The following is a 20,083-nucleotide window of genomic DNA, read 5'->3' as shown; positions in this document are numbered from 1 at the left end:
ATGGTCTCGATCTCTTGACCACGTGATCTGCCCGCCTCGGACTCCCAAAGTGCTGGGATTACAGGCATGCACCACCCTGCCGGAGCCAAGGCTGCCTTTTAAGCTGCTGCCAGACCTGCAACTAGAATTTATTTTTCTCTGTCTTTGCTGTTGATGTACTACTGTTTAAAAATCACTTTGAGTTGCTTAAATAGGTGTCAGGATAGCCTCATCCATCTGCGTATTCTGTATTCTGATAGCATTGAAAGTAGTGTGGTGCTGGTTACAATGAGTGTGTAATAGCTTAGCCCATGTGATACAAGCAAAGTAGTTATTTTGGGGCAAAGGTCAGGCTTATGTTTAGGCTATGAGGACACAGATAATTCTGGTGATCATCAAAAATTAAATCTTACCATAGGCTTAGATCATTGTGCAAATACTCTTAAGTAACATCTCTTTACTTGCTGTTTGATCAATTTATTCATTGGTTTACTCATGCATTTATTCATACGGCTTCTCTTTGGTAGTCTTACTTTAAGTCAGTTGCATGGCATTTGATTTTTTTTAATATAGGACTTTGATATTTATGATTTTCTCTATGAAAGTATTTTTCTTTTAGCTTTTTCAGAGGTTGACTTAATTAACCTCCAGGCTCCCATTAAATATCACTTCCTCAGAAACGCCTTGCTTGGCCCACCTTAGGGTGTCTCTCTCAGTCACTGCAAAACACACCACTTACTGTATTTCTTTCACAGCACTTTCACCGTTTGTAATTATCTGGCTTTTGTTTGGTTGTTTATTTTCTCTTTAATATTCAACACATGTTGTGTGATGGCAGGACCAGAACAAAAGCCTGGCTTATAGTTAATGCACCTTTATTCATATCTATGTTTTTAATCTGAATATCTACTATGAGGCAGTCATGGTTTAGACTCCAAAATATTACAACAGATAAGAGACAAAACCTTTGCTTTTATCTACGTTTTTATAAGGAATGACAAAGACACACCATATAAGTAGGTAAATAAAATGACAAAAATCTACAATAATTTGAAACATAGGAAGAGGATGGAGAGTGATGGAAGGTGGTCTTTTAAAAATGGTAGTCAAGCCAGCTACCGTGGCTTATGCTTGTAATCCCAGCACTTTGGGAGTCTGAAGTGGGAGAATTGCTTAAGGCCAGGAGTTTGAAACCAGCCTGGGCAACATGGCAAAATCCCTTCTCTAAAAAAAAGAAAATTAGCCAGGTTTCATGATGCTTGCATGTAGTCCCAGCTACTTGGGAGGCTGAGGTGGGAGGATTGCTTGAGCCCAGGAGTTCAAGGCTGCAGTGAGCTGTGATCATGCTATGTCACTCTAGCCTGGGCAACAGATTGAGACCCCATCTGAAAAATTAAAAATTTGAAAAATAAATAAATAAACATGGTAGTCAGAGAAAGTGTCCTTGGGAGGTGCTGTTTTAGTACTGGTATGAATAAAGTGAAGTAGGAAGTACTTGAGACATCTGGGAGAAGAGCCTTCCAGACAGAAGGAATCGCATATGCAAAAATCCCTGAGGTTTCTGTCATGTTCAAAGAACAAGAAGAATTTCATTAAGCCTGGAGAGAAGTGGTTACAATATAAAATCATAAGTGTGATATTCCAGGACCACGTAAAGACTTTATATTGTATTTGTAAAAAGAGATGATAGCATCTATGACAAGGTTTCTGTAGAGAGCAATGATTCTTTTGATTTATATTGGGCAAGAGTCACTCTGGCTAATGTGTGGAGAACAGCATGACACTTGGGTGTAAAAGTAGAACGGAAACTAATTAGAAAGATGTTGAATGGTCCAGGTCTTAATGGCTGATGATGCCATTGAGGCATGAGAATAGGGTCTGGGGGCAGAGAACCTAAGGACTTCCTAGAACTAAATCAAATGGGGAAAAAAAACTCAACTTTCTAAGACCAAGAGAATAACTTTGTAACTCTACTTCAGCTATGACAGGAAACATCCTCATCATTTGCCTAGGATGTACACCAAGTAAATAACTTTGTAACTTCACTTCATCCTCTTCATTTACATAAGGGGGTACACCAAGTAACCAATGGGAAACTTCTAGAGGGTATTTAAACCCCAGAAAATTCTGTAACCAGGCTCTTGAGCCACTTGCTCAGGTGTGTTCCCATCCTGTGGAGTGGCTTCTGTTTTCAATAAATCTCTGCTTTTGTTGCTTCATTCTTTCCTTTCCTTTTTGTGCGTTTTTTCCTATTCTTTGTTCAAAATACTAAGAACCTGAACACCCGCTGCCAGTAACACACGGTTTGGGTGGTGGATTAGTAAAATGTGGTCCGGTCTGAATTAGGGTATGTTCTGAAGGAAGTAACAAGATTTGCTTATGGATTGGGGAATAAAACTAAATTTTATTTATCCATTCTCCATTCATCCTTCATTGAATATTTGTGTTGTTTTCATATTGGGCTCTTAAGAACTTAGCCTTAAAAATGAAGGAAATCCTACCACTTATGAAAACATGGTGAACCTGGAAGACATTATGCTAAGTGAGGTGTGTGTGACACAGAAGGACAAATACTGCATGATTCCACTTACATGAGGAATCATTTTAGATTAAGTAGAAAATAGGATGGTGGTTTCCAGGGGCTAGTGGCATGGAGAAATGAGTAGTTGTTGTTTAATAGGTATAAGTTTTCATTTGTTCGAGATGAAGTTCTAAAGATCTGCTGTAAAACACAGTGCCTGCGGTTAACGATGTATTGGACACTTTAAATGTTTACGAGGATAGACCTCATGTTAAATGTTCTTACCACAAAAAAGAAAGCCAAGGAGATACATGAAAACTTTTGGAGGTGATTATGGTGATGATTTCCATTGATTATGGTGATGATTTCACAGGTTTATGAATATGTCCAAACTGATCAAATTGTATTAAATATTTGCACTTTTTTGCATATTAGTTATGCCTCAATAAAGCTTTAAAAATTTTGATAGTGTATAATAAGCTGGCCATGAATTTTTAAAAAATTAATGCAAATATTTTATTCTGAGAACTGGAAAAATGTCATTCTTATTTATTGAGATAAGGAAGAGTGAGGAACAAACAGGGAAGAAAATAAAGAGTCTGGTTTTCGAGATGTTAAATTTGAGGCATCAGGAATAAGGAGGCAGATGGATCTAAGAGCCTTAAGTTCAGAGGAAAGACTGGAGAAACTAAATAGTGAGTCATAAGTATAAAGATGGAATATAAACAAGGAGAAAGTCTAGGGTCACCTAAGGAATGGGGACAGATAGATGGAAGAAGATATCCCAGGAGAGATCTTCTGCATTTAGAGTTTGGGAGGAAAATAAAGGTTCAGCAAAGGAGATACTGAAGTAGAAGGGAAAGTGAGGTAGGAGGATAAAAGTATATGGTATCACATAATGCAATGATAGTAGCGCCACAGTGGAGCTATTTTTCAACTTTTTATAATCCCTCAGGAAATTCTAATTAATTAGTCTATGTATTTATTCATCTATCAAAACATATATTTATTTATTCCTTCTTACTTGCCTTTATTCCTTTGTTTTAAAGAACACTGTTGTCTGCCCCCATTTTAAAAAATGATGACGTTAATTGATCTGGGCTGGAGAACCAGGACTCTGGTATGTATAAAATTTTCAGATAGGGCCTTGCTCTGTCGCCCAGGCTGGAATTCAGTGAGTGAGAGCATGATCTCAGCTCACCTCAGCCTCAATTTCCTGGGCTCAAGTAACCCTACCACCTCATCCTCCTGAGTAGCTGGGACTACGGGTGTACACCACCATGCCTGGCTAATTTTTGCATTTCTGTTTTTTAGAGACAGGGTTTCACCATGTTGCCTAAGGCTGGTCTTGAACTCCTGAGCTCAGGAGATCTGCCCACCTCAGCCACCCAAAGTGCTGAAATTACAGGCATGAGCCTATATGCCTGGCTGACACTGATATTTAAAAAAGCTTCCAAGAGGCCATTAAGGAGAATGTCTGCCTTAAGATACAAGTTTGCAGCTTTAGGTACACATTGAAATTATTTGACAAACACACACACACACACACACACACACATACACATACATAAACACACACATTTCTCAGGTTATTTGAAGCAAGAAAATGAAGGTAATGGGTGCATTGTTTATTTGAATTGTGAAATCACAAATAAAAACAAAAGAAGATGCAAGAGAGTATTTGAACAAGGTGCTAAAATCTTGAAGGAATGAGAAAGCCAGTCTGTAGTTGGCAGGTTCAGGTTTGGAAGCAAATGGTGCAGTCTGACACAAAAAGCTGGGGAGTTTCCTCAGGGAGAAGGCAAGAATGATGATTTGAATGCAGCAATGAGAGGCAAGATCATGTTACCAATCTCCAGGTCTAGGATGTAGCAGTTAAATACCCCAATTATTAATCTTTTTAAAAAACCATCTCTTGGATTCATTAATTTTTTGAAGGGTTTTCATGTCTTTATCTCCTTCAGTTCTGCCCAGGTCTTAGTTATTTCTTCTCTTCTGCTAGCTTTTGAATTTGTTTGCTCTTGTTTCTCTAGTTTTTAAAATTGTGGTATTAGGGAGTCGATTTTAGATTTTAAATTAGTTCAACCATTGTGGAAAACAGTGTGGCGATTCCTCAAGGATCTAGAACCAAAAATACCATTTGATCCAGCAATCCCATTGCTGGGAATATACCCAAAGGATTATAAATCGTTCTGCTGTAAAGACACATGTACACGTCTGTTTATTGCAGCACTATTTACAATAGCAAAGATTTGGAACCAACCGAAATGCCCATCAATGTTAGACTGGATAAAGAGAATGTGGCACATATACACCATGGAATACTATGCAGACATATAAAAGAATGAGTTCATGTCCTTTGCAGGGACATGGATTAAGCTGGAAACCATCATTCTCAGCAAACTAACACAGGAACAGAAAACCAAACACTGCATATTCTCAGTCATAAGTGGGAGTCGAACAGTGAGAACACATGGACACAGGAAGAGAAGCATCACACACCAGGGCCTGTTGGGGGATGGGGAGCAAGGGGAGAGAGAGCATTAGGACAAATACCTAATGCATGCTGGGCTTAAAACCTAGATGACGGGTTAATGGGTACAGCAAACCACCATGGCACATGTATACCTTTGTAACAAATCTGCATGTTCTGCACATGTATCCCAGAATTTAAAGTATATAAAAAAAGCCAATTATGAGATCTTCAGGGAACTCCCCAAGGGAAAGCCAGATTCTCATACAAGAAGGTAAAGGAAGTGTTAGAGCAGTATTTTAGATTTCATAGGATTTGACAAACACTATGGTGCTCAATGAATATTTGTTGAGTGAACAAGTATTTTCTATTCAGATCAGCATTTTGTGTGTACAACAGTGACCACATCATGTTGGATTAAGAGTAACTATTTGAGCACCTCTGTCTTATTCATTTAATCAGGATTTTTATTGTGGAACACCAACAAAGATAATTTTACTAGCTCTGAGTGCACCCTTAGGAGTTCATATATTACTGATCATAGGTTTACATGAAGATGTAGGGTCCCTATTGTTTAAATATCATATGGATAAGTTATGAAATATACAAATGGACAATGGCCAGACCATAGATGAAAGTGGAAACTCTAATCTACGAACTCTTTGATCTGGGAAGCCAAACTGTAACTTCTGCAGCAATCAGTCCAAAATGCCTAGGACTGGATCAATAACTGCCAACCCTCCTATATTTGCCTCTGCTTTCAATTCAGGACCAACTAGGGAAAGTCAAATATGCTTCCCAAACCATTCATGTAAATTGCCAACTTTTAGTTAGCCCACCTACTGCTTTCTTATGTCAATCTCCAATCAGAAAAAGAACCTGAAGTCTTCTTTTTCCTAACTATAAAGTTTGGTCTTCCTCCAGTCTGCTATTGAGTCTTTGTTAAACACAAGTGATGGTGACTATCTTCTTTGCTGTTGAAAGCTCTGAATATATATCCCGTGTTTTCATTTGGGTGCTGCTCTGGTGTGAATGTTTATGCTCCCCAAAAGTTTATATGTTGAAAGCCTTATCAGCAATGTGATAATGTAAGGAGGCAGAGACTGGGAGATGATTAGATTGTGAGGGTGGAGCAATCATGAATAGTTTAGTGCCTTAATGAAAGAGAACCCAGAAAGCTGCCTCGATTTTTCCACCAGGTGAGGAAACAGAGAGAAGTCATTAACTATGAGTCAGGAATTGGGGCCTCACCAGACTCTGAATCTGCCAACATCTTGATCTTGGAATTTCCAGCCTCCAGAACTGTAAGTAATAAATTTCCTTTATTTATAAGCTTCACTGTCTACGGTATTTTGTTGTAGCAGCCCAAATGAACTAAGACAGATAGTTTTTGTTTATTAAGAATATATAATGTAGGTAATAACAACAATGGAGCCATTAAACTGTTAAAACATATATAAATAAAATATTCTAATAGAGATAGTTATTTTAATTTTATTTTTAAAGAATACTGATAGCTGTAATTTTGTAAAAGATCTAAGGCACAGTTTAAATTGTTAACTATGAAGATACTTAATATCAAATTAGTTTTAGAAATTTTTAGAAATAAAATTAGATGTTGCATTTAACGTATTTAAAATAATTGTTCTTACCCCATAGAAGATGTGTGATAATGCACATAAATATTTTAAGCTGTATTTTAAATATACTAATCACTCAAAATTATAATTTAACTAATACACAAAACATTGTCATATAGTACATGGGCTCATGAGCTTGAATGAAATATATAATTTTGAACATGAGCAGTGGGTTATGTAGTCAGAGACTATGTATGTGTATGAAAAATATTTAAAGTTTTTTTCAATAAAACAATATACTTTGGTAAATTTTAAATAATTAATCCATTTTACAATCCTGATAGTTCTGCTTTAAAAATCAATAAGTTGTTTATAAAATCCTGAGCTATATATCTTTCTTCTTTGTAAGTTATTAAGATTAGTATTCTTCTCCCATGTCTTAACTAAAGAGACATCAAAAAGGGCATTTGCTATGCAAACCCATGCTGTATGCTTACTGGAAGCTTCTTACACAGCTAGAAATAATGGAAGAATTCCTTAAAGAGAGGCTTTATCTTTTAGGAAGTTCTGTCGATAGGCCTAAGGTGATGGATTTCACATAAAAATGTTATTTGCAGTTATAAATATTTCTTATGGCAGCAATATTACTAATAATCTGTTATTTAAAATGCATAACATATAACTTCACAATTACATTGTGGCTGTGGTGGTTCTTAATATTAGAACTCTGGACTAATAGCATCGCCTGGGTACTTTCAAAAATGAAAATTCTCTAATCCCATCCCAGATCTGCTGAATGAGAAACTTTGGGAAAGGGTCCAGAAATTTATGGTTTAGTAAGCCTTCCAGGTGAGTGTGATGCCTGCTAAAATTTGAGATCCCTCGAACTATATAATCCCCCTTTAGTTAAACCATGGAAAATGTCAACAATAGCAACACAAAAAGAATGTTTATTTTACTCAATAAACACAATTCAGTATTTTTAGCACCCACTCTTTCCACAAGATAGGCTAGAAATTAAAATATTCAACTGAAGTCTTGTGAAAATTACTAAATCTATCAAATATTTTGCTCCCAGGGAGATAAGGCAGTCAGAAAGTTTTATGAGTTTGAAGTATGAGGCAGTAGTTCACAAGAGTTACTGTGATTTGTTTCCTAAAGGTTTTTGCTTATTTGGGTAAATAAGTTAATTTACTAAAACTGATAATACTCTACATTAAGAATCCTCAAGAAATATTTCACAATCCTCTAAATTAGCATGACAAATATAGTCTTAATTCTTTGAGTATTAATTTTAGTTATTTATAATACGGAGAAAATCCCAAACACAAATGCTTTCATGGGCCATGGTGGTAGCTTGAAGGAGATCGGGTGGAATGGAATCATCGTTTCTACACAGAGAATTGCTTTCTTCCATTTAGGCTAAAATATTCAGGCCTTTTAGTTTGTCATGATCTTTTCTCTTCTCACAGAGACAGGGGAGGAGATAATAAATCCCATTTCTTCTGATTCTAGGAAAACTGCTATGCATCACAATGATGAATATGAACAAACACTCCGTCTCAGTATGAGACAGGGAATAAGGAGAGGTGGAGATTGTGACAAAATTCAAATGATGTAATGTCTTAATGGCAGGACAGGGTACTGCTAGATGGGACGGAGCTTCTTCTCAACACCTGCCAATCATGGCTGGTTGAATGTGAAGTCTTCAAAAGGTTTAGCCCCAACTCTTTCCGCAAGATAGGCCAGAAATCAAAATTTCCATCTAAACTTCCTAAATTGGCCCAATAGGTCCTTCATTGTTTGGCAGCTAGCAAATTTTATGTAAAGAGTTTTATTGAGGTGAAAAATGAGCTCACCATCTTCTTTTTTGTCTTGGAGAGGAGAATGTGGATGCAGGAGGATCAGGAGTTTTCCCCATGATACATACATCAAAAATTTCTGAATTAGAACTACATAATATCTAGGCAGGGTGCAATGGCTCACGCCTGTAATCCCAGCACTTTGGGAGGCCAAGGTGGACTGATCATCTGAGGTCAGGAGTTTGAGACCAGCCTGACAAACATGGAGAAACTCCATCTCTACCAAAAATACAAAATAAGCCAGGTGTGGTGGTGCATGCCTGTAATCCCAGCTACTTTGGAGGCTGAGGTAGGAGAATCTCTTGAACCCAGGAGGCAGAGGTTGTGTTGAGCCGAGATCACACTATTGCACTCCATCCTGGGCAACAAGAGGGAAACTCTATCTCTAAATAAATAAATAAGTAAATAACTATATGATATTTTTAATTAGACAAAAGTAATTGGGCATATTTTCCTAGCACGTTAACTTATACCTGGTTTTTAAGAAGCAAATTTTAGAGGTGACATCACCTTTATACTTATAATAGCTTAATCATAAGAGACTTTTGTAAAATTTCTACTTTGTCATCTACCCCTACACACTCTATTCCCACTTCTCTTTTCATTTTAGGCAGTCATTCTATCATGCTTAATGAATTTATTTTTATTTATATGTGTTCTTGCTAAATATGTATTTTTACTTTATATGGAGGTATTTTTAAATTTACATAGAAGCAATGGATTTATAAAGGAACTCTGTAAATTACTGTAACATCTCCAGCTATGTTAATCTTTAAAGTGACAAAGAATTAACTGAAAATGATCTCTGCTTTACTGAAATGCAGTGATAAATAATTTTTAGAAGATACTTTGACAGCTTTTGTGGAAGTTATGGTTTTGAAAGACAATTTTCATTTTTTCCTCAATTTTCTCTTGTCCATTAGAGCATAATATTTGAGTAGGCACTAAATCTGAAAAAGAAAACCTGTTTTGCAGTTTCTTTCCATTAATTTTAGGGTGAACATATCTAGTTAACTAAAATAAATAAATGCATATATTGAGAGTGAAAGTTTCATATTAGGATTTCTTTTCTTTAAAGTCTCATAAATAAAGCACTCAAATATTTGGAGCTATGTACTAAAATGACAGACAATTGTATACATAAAGTAGCATTTACATTTAATGTTCTCCTGCCCTTAGGTATTAAGTTTATTTTTCTCATTTGTTTTCCGAAGTGACAATATGTAGACATAAAAATAGACATATTATCAGACCATGCTACATAATGGATAATTATTACTCCGGAGATATAGTGTGAAGATTTCCCCTGTGTGTTTACATCAACATTTTTTTTTTCCTGAGTGACAGTACATTTTCTGTAGTTAACATTTCATTTCTTGACTGTCATTTTTGCCACAACGTTTGCTCCTCTGGTTCTGAGATATTCTGTCAGTCTCAGATTCCCAAGAAGGGACATGGTTTTCTAAATACGGACAGAAGTATTGTAAAAGAGGGAAATGAAGTACATTCAGAACTAATCCAAGCAACACTGAAACATTAGGGTATATAATAATCTTACTTTTGAATATAGATGTAAACATACTGAATAGTTATTTTCAAAATATATCTACAGTATAATAAATAATTTTATGTGATTCAGTTGACTTTATTTCAGGAAGGTAAGCTTGGTTCAACATCTCTAATGAATCACATTAATAAACAAAGCAGAGCAAAATTGTCTTGGGTGCTGCTAAAGATCATTATAGAGATTTAAACACAAATTCCTAAAGAAAACACATAATAAACTAATACCAAATTTTTTTAAATGCAGAAGTAGAGTATTAAATCAAATGAGAACCTCAAATATAACAATGAAACACTGAAGATATTTCTATGAACAGGAGCTAAAACAAGGATTCCTACTATTAATCTATTTTGTTAACATTTTTTTGAAAATCTTAGCCTATGTAATGAGATAAGAAAATTAAATAATAAGTAAACATTGGTTTCAGTGGAAGGGGAGACCCAGAGAAGTTTTCATTAAGAATAAGGATTTCATGAGTGGGGCAAGCTTGACATATGGAGGGTCAGGATTTAGGGTAGGAGAAAGCCTGAATAGGGAACCTCTTGCCATTTGCCATTCCTGCTTATAAGTTGTCAAGGTCCTTGAGAATTTGAAAGTCAAAGGTACCATTTTTGGGCCATTGGCTGTCATTATCTAATTTTTACTGGGGCCACACCATGTTGCAATAAAAAACTAAAGGCTTTGGTTTTATGCTACCCCATAAGCCAAGTTTGGCAAGGTTGTGAAGGAGACACCCCAGTGTGGAGGATGTAGGAATGTGTGATTGTTTGGCACCCATGTAGACTGGTAGGAGGAGGGTGAAGTTGTCTGTTTTTGTTCTAGTTATCCTCATACAAAAGACAGAGACCCAGACTCCTCTTTTTGAAGAGGATGGTCAAGCTGAGAACAAACTGGGCATCCCCAAGACTTCTTCTAGATTAGTCCCTCTGGTCCTCCAAGGACCAGGATGGCAGACCTGACTTTCTGGGTACTGCAAGAAAGCCAGGGGAAGGCACATCTCACCAGTTGGCTGGATTGTTGTTGGATGTTCTGATGGTGGATGTTCTGGTTGGAACTGGCAAAGAGCCTCCTAGACTGGCATCATGCAAGGAACACACACACGGGTGGGAGAGGGGGAAGGAGAGAGAGAGAAACTGAGAAGGGAGGAAGGAGGAAGAGGGGACAAGGGCTGGAGAGTGAAATACCCATTGCGGATGGTCAGAGGTGGATCCCTGAGACTTGAGGGTTTTGAGAGTCCACCAGTAAGTAGTCCTAGCCTGACCCTCGCAGTTCTCTTCAGATTAGTTGTTCTCTTCATGCAAATCACTCAAAAAATGAAATGAGAGATGGGTGGGTGGCCAGAGACTCTCAGGATCCAGGAGTTAGCACGGGATGAGCTGCTGCTGCTGACTGCTGCTTCCTGGGTTGCAAGAGAGCCTCTACCCCAATACCCATCCTGGGTTTCAGTACCAAATGTAGGAGTTAAAAAATTAAAGAAAGAAGAAAGAAGCACAAAAAGTGGTGCAACAGTCAAAGACAGGTTTATTTTGGAGAATAAACCTGAAAGGGGCTTCTGGCCAATTTCCATCAGGAGCATTCTCTCTTACAGACTAAGGATATTTAAGGGTTTAGGGAGTGAGAGCTTATCGCAGGTTCAGAATGTTTCTGTGTAGAGGAGGGTTTGATTGCAGGGTTGGAATGTCTCTGGTGGAGGGGAGATTATCTCAAGGCTGGCATGTTTCTGGTCAGAGGGGGAGGTTATAACAGAGTTGGCATGTTTCTGGTCAGAGTGGGGTTTATCTCAGGGTTGGAATGTTTCTAGTCAGAGATGTCACTTGTGGTTTATGATCATGCTGACATTAGCCATTAGGCTGATGTTTTTGGGCTGGATTTAATCAAGGGGAACTTAAAATGACATTGTTTGTCCAAGATGGTGATGCTCTTGCTCTATCACTTTGCAGAAAGGTATTCATCTCTAAAATTAATGGATAATCATTGTTTACAGGATGAGACAACTCCCTAGGTATAATAATGCAAACCTGATTAGAAGTCTCAGACATGTTACCACTAAGTCTGGAGTCACATGAAATGGAGTCATAGAAATTGAGAGAACCTACCCAAGGAGGGTAATTGTTATCCTATTACCAGTAATTAAAGGAGAGATCCAAAGGGAAGAGTCTAAAGGAACATGGATCTTTGGCTCATTGTTATGGCATTAGCAAAGAATGTGCTTATCACTGAAAAGGAAGAAATACCACAGTTCCTTTGGTGTGTATCCTACAGTGGACTTCATCAAGCCAATGGTCAATAAAGGCTAGGAAAAATCGTGACAAACTGCATAGATATTGCATATGGTACCTGTAAAATGACAATGCATCTCACTAGCTCTAGCACTATTTTATGTTCAAGTTAAGATATTTTTAAAATAATGAATTTGGGCAATCTTTCACGATTTAAAACAAATCTTCATCCAGTCGTTCATTAACTGGGTCCTCCCTGAAAGTTTTGAGCAACAAACATATTTCAAATAGTTAAATTAGCTGCCATATTTAACAGTCAAGAAATTCACACAAAGTCTATACTTTTTTCTTCTTGTGTAAAAAAAAAAATGGCAGAATAATACAGCACCAGATTCTATTCCTACATGGCAGATATCGACTGTAGGTTAGAAGCTGCTGTAACCTGTCTGGCCCTGTAGACTTTGGAGATAGTGACCTCTAACTTTGTGAGTGGCTCTATTTTTTTTTTCTCCTAAGACAGAAGCAAATTGAATGTGAATGTGACTGGCCACTATACTATTCCAGGTAATAATCTTAAAAGTTTCCCTTGGATGATTCTACTTTTGGACAGAACACTTTTTAGTATGGAAATAAGTTGCAACTGGAAGTGCTCACACAGCCTTCACAGATAGAAGCAGAAGTAGACTGTGAGTTGACTTCTGTGTTTCAGCTTTTGTTTGTTTGCTTGTTTTTGCTTAAAACCTGCTATAGCCTCCCAGCAGAGAATAATCACTTTTGTGGCCTGTGATTACAGTTTGACTGATTTTAATAATTCCCTCTCAAGACAGATGAACAAGCTTATGAGTTAGAAAATAGTTTGAAATCCAGTTACAAAAGGTATATATTTTTTTGAGACAGGGTCTTGTTTTGTTGCCCAGGCTGGAGTACAGTGCCACAATCTCTGCTCACTGCAATCTCCACCTCCCAAGTACTAGTAATTCTCCTGTCTCAGGCTCCTGAGTAGCTGGGATTACCGGCATGTGCCACCATGCCCAGCTAATTTTTGTATTTTTAGTAGAGATGAGGTTTCACTATGTTGGCCAGGCTAGTCTTGAACTCCTGACCTCAAGTGATTTACCCACCTTGGCCTCCCAAAGTGCTGGGATTACAGGCATGAGCCACCACATCTGGCCACAGTTATAAGGTATTAATGTTCAGTGATGGTGGCCTGAAGCTTTGTGAACATTTGTTACCAAGAGATACATTAAAACCAAAACCCCAGTATAAACTGGAAACAAAGGGTAGAGTAGCAGTAAAAAGTGCTAGTTATGCTAGGCCTTTCTTTGGTAGAATTTACAAAGATTACTTTTATTTTGTTTTTTTATTATAGCTGCAAGAGTTAGTTCTCCTGAAAAAGGATGCTAAGGTGGGAACAAAGCCATTAAGCCATTAATCCTAAACAGCCCAGTGGGACAGCTGTCGAAACAATTACCTGGCCTAACTGAGCCCAAATATTAGGGTATAGGCAACTTAAGTTAAATCTGCAGCCACAAATTATTTTGACAGATTTAACCAGGTGAGTCAGCTTCATTGAAACCACAGTTAAATCACATTTCAAATTATTTGGGAAAGAGCACCAAAGTATTTTAAATAGGAATGGAGAAACAAAATTGGTAATACTAATAGCCAGCATTTATTTGGACAATGTGCTAAGTAATCACTTTGTACATGTATCTCATTTAACAGTCATAATCACCCAATGATATAAGTTTTCCACATTTGAAAGATGTGAATCCAGCATTTAGAGGAGCCAAATAAGGTGTCCAAGGTCATGTGGATAGTCAGAGAAGGTAAATCTGAGAATCAAATTTTCCTGCATGTTGTGCTCTTCCCTGTACAGAACAGAGGAGTGGTGGGTACTTACAAGTTAAATCGATTTTTGTTTTTCTACTCTATGGTGATTCCTAAAGCATTTATGGTCCGCTAAAATTCGTCAGAGACCCATTGGTAGCCTTTCGAACATGACCATTTTTTTCTCTCATTCAACATTTGTGTTTGTCTCCTGTTTTGCTAATGATTTCAAGTTGCTTATTGGATGTGACAGTATGTCATCTGTGAAGGTATTTTTTAGAGAAACCCTATGTATCCATGTGTACAAAAGATTCTAAATCTTAAGCAGTCTTGATGACTCCTATAGTAATAACAGTAATGATGATGGCACTAACAAAATCATCATCAATAAACATCTATTAAACACGTACCATGTGGCACACACAGTACTCGACTTTTATTCAAAACCTAGGTCCTTTATACCATCAAAATCTTATAATTGCAACATAGGAAAATGGTACCTCACAAACAATACTTACTTGACCTTGAAAAATGTTTTATTTCTCTTTACATCCAGAACACTATGTGGAAAATACTGTTTTCCTCTTAGGTTTGTTGTGAAATGCTCATGAGAAAATGTAAATGAATATAAAAACAATAAATTCAGCAGAATACTATACATTTGAAGGCTTTGGAATAAGATGAGCCTGAATTAGGGTTGCCCAATTTAGCAAATAAAAATATTGGATACCCAGTTAAATTTGAGTGTCAGATAAACAACAATTTTTAAAAATATCTCTTAATTGCATGTCCCTCACTAGGAATGTGACCTTAGGCAATTTCTCTAAATCTCAATTTCTCCATCTCTAATAGAGCCACCACTTGGATCTTACAAGGTTGTGAAGATAAGTCAGTAGCATAAAGTACTTAGGACTCAAGTCTGTCACAGAATAGTTGATCAGTAAACTGTTAATTTTGAACACTTCAAGTATGAGATCCCTAAAGCATGTGAAGTTAACTTTCCAAAATTACTTCTAGCCATTCAATAGCTAATGACAAATCTATGATTATGGGGAAGTTAAAACTCTAGCCACTGAATTCTAAAATCAAGGTATTTCAGAACTAAATAAATATTTGATGTTATCTTATCCAGTGGGTATCTTTCTTATGAATAAGAAAGAGGTTGAAAATCAGATAAGCCTACAGCTGTGGTTAGTATATAAATCTCTTAAATATCCATCAATAATATTTTTCTAATGTAGCAACCTATCTACAGGAGATGCTGCTGAAAGATAGTTCATACCTCTAATTTTATCTGTCTCTATTATCTGTGTCATCAGGAAGGCACCTGTAGCAGTTTCAAGTTTCTTTTTGTAACATGAATAATATTTAGTTCTATCATGTAGATACAGCGTCTGGTAACTTATCTAACTACATCTGAGTTAATAAACAGTGGTATTTTTAAATCATTGCCAATAAAATATTCCTTTCCAAGCATGATTCTTAGTCACCAATCACCATCATCTAAATGTGAAAATATGATGAACTTCACACACTTGCTCAGCAAGCTTTTTAAGTACATCTGACTTCTCACCCTAGAAGCAGAAAAGAACTTACCGAGATTGGTAGTTTATTTTTATCCAAAACAAATATTAAGATCTTTACCAATCGATAATAAGCATGTCCGTTTTGCTGACACTGAGCTCTTCAGTAGGCACTTTGCAAAGTGAGGCTCATTTGCATTCAACTACACATCATTCTGCAAGGTGTAATTCACATTTCTGATAATGAGTATAATTTTCCATCAACTTTGTTGCAACATAGAACATAAGTACTGATATTACTTTAGCTCTAATCTATTAATTTTTATATATGACATAATTTTAAAAGATCAATCCAAATTTCCATCTGGATGTTGTGAACTGCTGTTTTTACAGACGTTAGATGTTATTATTTACTACCTGGAGTGTTCAAATAATTTACTCTCACATAAAACAGACTTGGGTTTGTATTTTAGTCCTGATACCTACAAAATGTATTATATTAGTCCAGTTACTTAAGTACTGTGAATTTCAGTTTTCTCATTTTGAAGATGAACACACAAGCAGTACTTACTGTGTAGGATTTTTTTTTGTCCAAAGGAACATTATTATATACATGAGATGAAGACAGAGAAATTTTTAAGTGTAAAAAACCTCGGAGAAAAAGGCTTTGGTGAAAAAGATCCTTAACAAGTAAAATCTTTTTTAAAAAATACAAGATTTTGACTTGCTATATGTCTTCACGCATTGTTTTTAAAAACTGAGTGATGATAACTGTGGGTTATCAATTTTTTCATACAGATGTAGAATCAGTTCTTTGCTGTTCTAGATTTTCTCTCTTCTTTTTCTTTCTTCCTTTTCCCTTCTTTTATCTTGCCCTTTCATTTAACAAAACTAAAACATATTTTGGAGTCACACTGAAGCATTTGAATGACATGTAGGTAATCTAGTACCTGTGCCTAAGTATTGAGGACTTGCAGTGTCTAAGTTCAAATGTGAGTACTTCAGCTATAAAGATCACACCTTGAAAAACTGAATCAAAAGCCACACATGACAGTCTTGAGAGATGTTGTATATGACCAAAAATTTACAGCTATATTTGATTCATTATTGTAGATATTCTTCTAATTTATATGACTGTTTCAAAATCCTTGAAATGAACATCAAAACACATAAAATTTATATAGTAATTATTAAATAGTTTATACAAAAATAAGCAGGTTTTCAAGGCCAAGCAAAGTTTTGTTTGCAGCCATAACAGATTTTGTACACATGTGTGAATCTTTATTATAGTATCTCCACATGATAATTGTGTTTGACACTCATTGGCTTTTGGATTGCACAACAGCATGGAATTGTGTGAGGATTAAATGAAACTGCATGGAAAGCACTTGACCTAGGGACTCGTAGAAAATACTAAACAAAGTCTACGTTTTCTTTCAATTACCATCATTATACTTTCAATTTTTCTATTGTTTCCTTGATTATTCCATCACTACTTCTAATGACTCAATTTATATGTTAGAGAATATTATTTCATGGAAATATATGTGAATCTTAGAAACAGACAGGTAACTTTGGCAATGAAATCAGGTAACAGACTTCTGTTAGCAGAGGAGAGTTCATGGAGGAAAAGGGGCCATGAAATCCAACATCGTGATCATCTCTCAGAACTCTGCCATTTTTATTAACACCTTCATGGAATAATATCTGACAGTTGGTTACATGATGTGTCTCAGTTTATATATGATTGAGAAATAAAAAGTGGGGGCTGACCTAGGTGTGATGATACTTTTTAAAAACATTTTCTAAATTTTTGTGAATACATAGTAGCTATATATATTTTTCGAGTACAGCAGATATTTTGATACAGGTATGCAACATGAAATAATCACTTCACGGAAAATGGGGTATCCATCCCCTCAAGCATGTACCTTTTATGTTACAAATAATCCAATTACACCATTTCAGTTATTTTAAAATGTACAATTAAGTAAAGGTGTGATGATACTTGGTTTAGTTCCAGAATCCACAATTCTACTGACTATTGAGAATCGTGATCACCAAATCAAGATGGTGTATAAAATAGCAAGTGACCAGCAAAAAGACATTATATAGCAAACACAGAAACTGCTATATAAAAATTTCTGAATGTGTTATGGTTTTGGAAGACATCTATGTAAAGTTCAGAGAAGGTACTTGTCTTGGGAATAGAATTAGTTGGGATTGTTTTTCAGCACATGAATCTAGAAGAAATTTGCTCGGAAGGTCACAAAACCTGATATTAAATACTCTACAGAGAAAAAAACATTGTCATGATGAAAGCAGGTTAGACTCAGTGTTTTGTCAAATATGCAGTAGATAACATTTGAGAATATAGAAAGAGCTGTCTTTCATTTTCTGCTTTTTTTAATTATAAGGTACAGTATATGGTTTTGCAATCAATAAAATAAAAACAAGGTTTTTTGTAAAAATTTATATAAATATATGTGCAGATCATAAAGGAGACTTAATTATTATTGCTACTATCATTATTTATAATTATAAAGTCACTGGAGTATGGGCACCACTGACACCAGACTATGAGTTTAAACCGTGTGCCATCGCTTATTAGCTGTGGGACTTTGGCTGTATCTCAGTTTCATCATCTGTAATATGGGTTCTTGCTGAGAAGATTCAATGAGTTAATACTTACAGAACAGAAAAAACTAAGTATGATGCAATTACTAAAAGTTAACTATTAAAGCACCAAGTAAAATGCATGCTCTTCCTTATATAGCAATTTTTTGCCAGAATATGATATGTATTATATATTTTATAATATATTTATTCATAAGACTAGAGAGATGAACATAGCAGACAGATGCCCAAGATATGTTGGTTGTAAGAATAAAAGGTCATCATAATTGTCATAATTTAAATCACATCTAGCAAGAAAAATTATTTTTTATATTATGTGCTTCTTTCATATACTTCTATTAATATTGAAACAATCCACTTTGTGAAGATGTGTGAGTTTTTTTTTTAAATAAATTTCTTCCTGTTTGCTGAATGGGTCGCAGGGGCTGGAAGTAATTTTTAAATACTGTATATGACTGTGAAATTTTGAGCCATTAACATCATGGTATCAATGTTTCATTCTGATGACTGTAGCAGGAGAGGCACTGTGAAGGTTGGCAGCAGAAACAAAAATTTTACAAAGCACAGTCTATGCTGTGATGTTCAAATAACTCCAAGTATCATTGGAATTTATTTGAGTTCAAATTTACTCCAAAACCTTAGTATACATTTTTCAATAGTCATACAAATAGCCTACTTACACACAGTGATCTATCTGACAGAAATCATACTAAAAATCTGCCAAGAAAGACATGCCATTACTTGCCATTTGCAGCTTAATTTGCAGATGAATAATAGTATGCATTCAAAAATTTGTGCTTCCTCTCTGTTACCCCACTGTTTGCATATAACAATAATTATTATCACAGCAACACATATCGGGCATTTACCATGTGCTCAATACCTTACTAAATCTCATATGCTCTCTCATTTAAACATCCAATAATGCTATCAATTAGTCACTTGTTATTTTCATCTATTATCCTTAGGAAACTATGGCCTAAAGAAGTTACCTGACCATGGTAACCAAATGAATATGTGGCCGTCCAGGATTGAACCCAGGTCTCTGTTCTCCAGTCTCTATTTATCCCAGAAACAGTTTGATGGCTCATGAGAGCCGGTCCAGTGCTCAAGGATCATCTAATCTGAATACATCTTCTTAATTTTACTCTATTACATTCTATATTCATAAGAAGTATGTTTAAAGTTATTTGATCAGTTGACATGGTGTTTATTAACTAGGAAATAAGCTTACTCCTTAAAATATAGTGAAAAAGGGTCTGTTTTCACTTCAACAGTTGAATGTGAGGTGTAATCTAATAGTCCTGAGGGTGTGGGTTGCTCCACTCTGATCATATACAATTAAGTGATTTATAGAGTAGACATTAAATGACAGTGAAGCTGGACAAGTTGCTCCTTTTTCAATTCAATTTAGAAGAATATACTTTCATTTATGGGAGTGATACACGGTAAAATCTGTTTATGTAAATGAAGTAATAGCAGTGTAAGTTTCATTTAGGTGTAACAGTATTGCAATAGAAGTAAAACAATGGTTGATGTTTGGAAAGCACTGTAATTCAAGTAATTTTTCAGAATCACACAGCTTTGAGTTTAAATTCTGCCACTCAGTCCAGCTACCTCCCCTTCTGCATGCCCTACCCTGCCAGGGTGTCCTACTGTCTAAACCTCAAAAAAACATTAATCTCTTAGGCTTTTCAACTGAAAATATGAGATACTGGATATGAGAAGACAAATGTTACAGAATTCTTTTCTTATTAAATGTCTCTATTATACCTAGTGCTTAGCTCAGGGATAGGTATCTTGTAGTAATCATCCATAGGTTGAGGTAATAACGTTATTCTTTTTCAAGTTTTCATTCTCTTTCTCATTTCCATGCCTCATATTGGCTATCTCTG

The sequence above is a fragment of the Aotus nancymaae genome, unplaced genomic scaffold (assembly GCF_030222135.1).
Source record: "Aotus nancymaae isolate 86718 unplaced genomic scaffold, 86718_ANA_hifiasm-v0.15.2.pri h1tg000015l_0, whole genome shotgun sequence".
Lineage (NCBI taxonomy): Eukaryota > Metazoa > Chordata > Mammalia > Primates > Aotidae > Aotus > Aotus nancymaae.
This window is presented reverse-complemented; position numbering follows the sequence as displayed.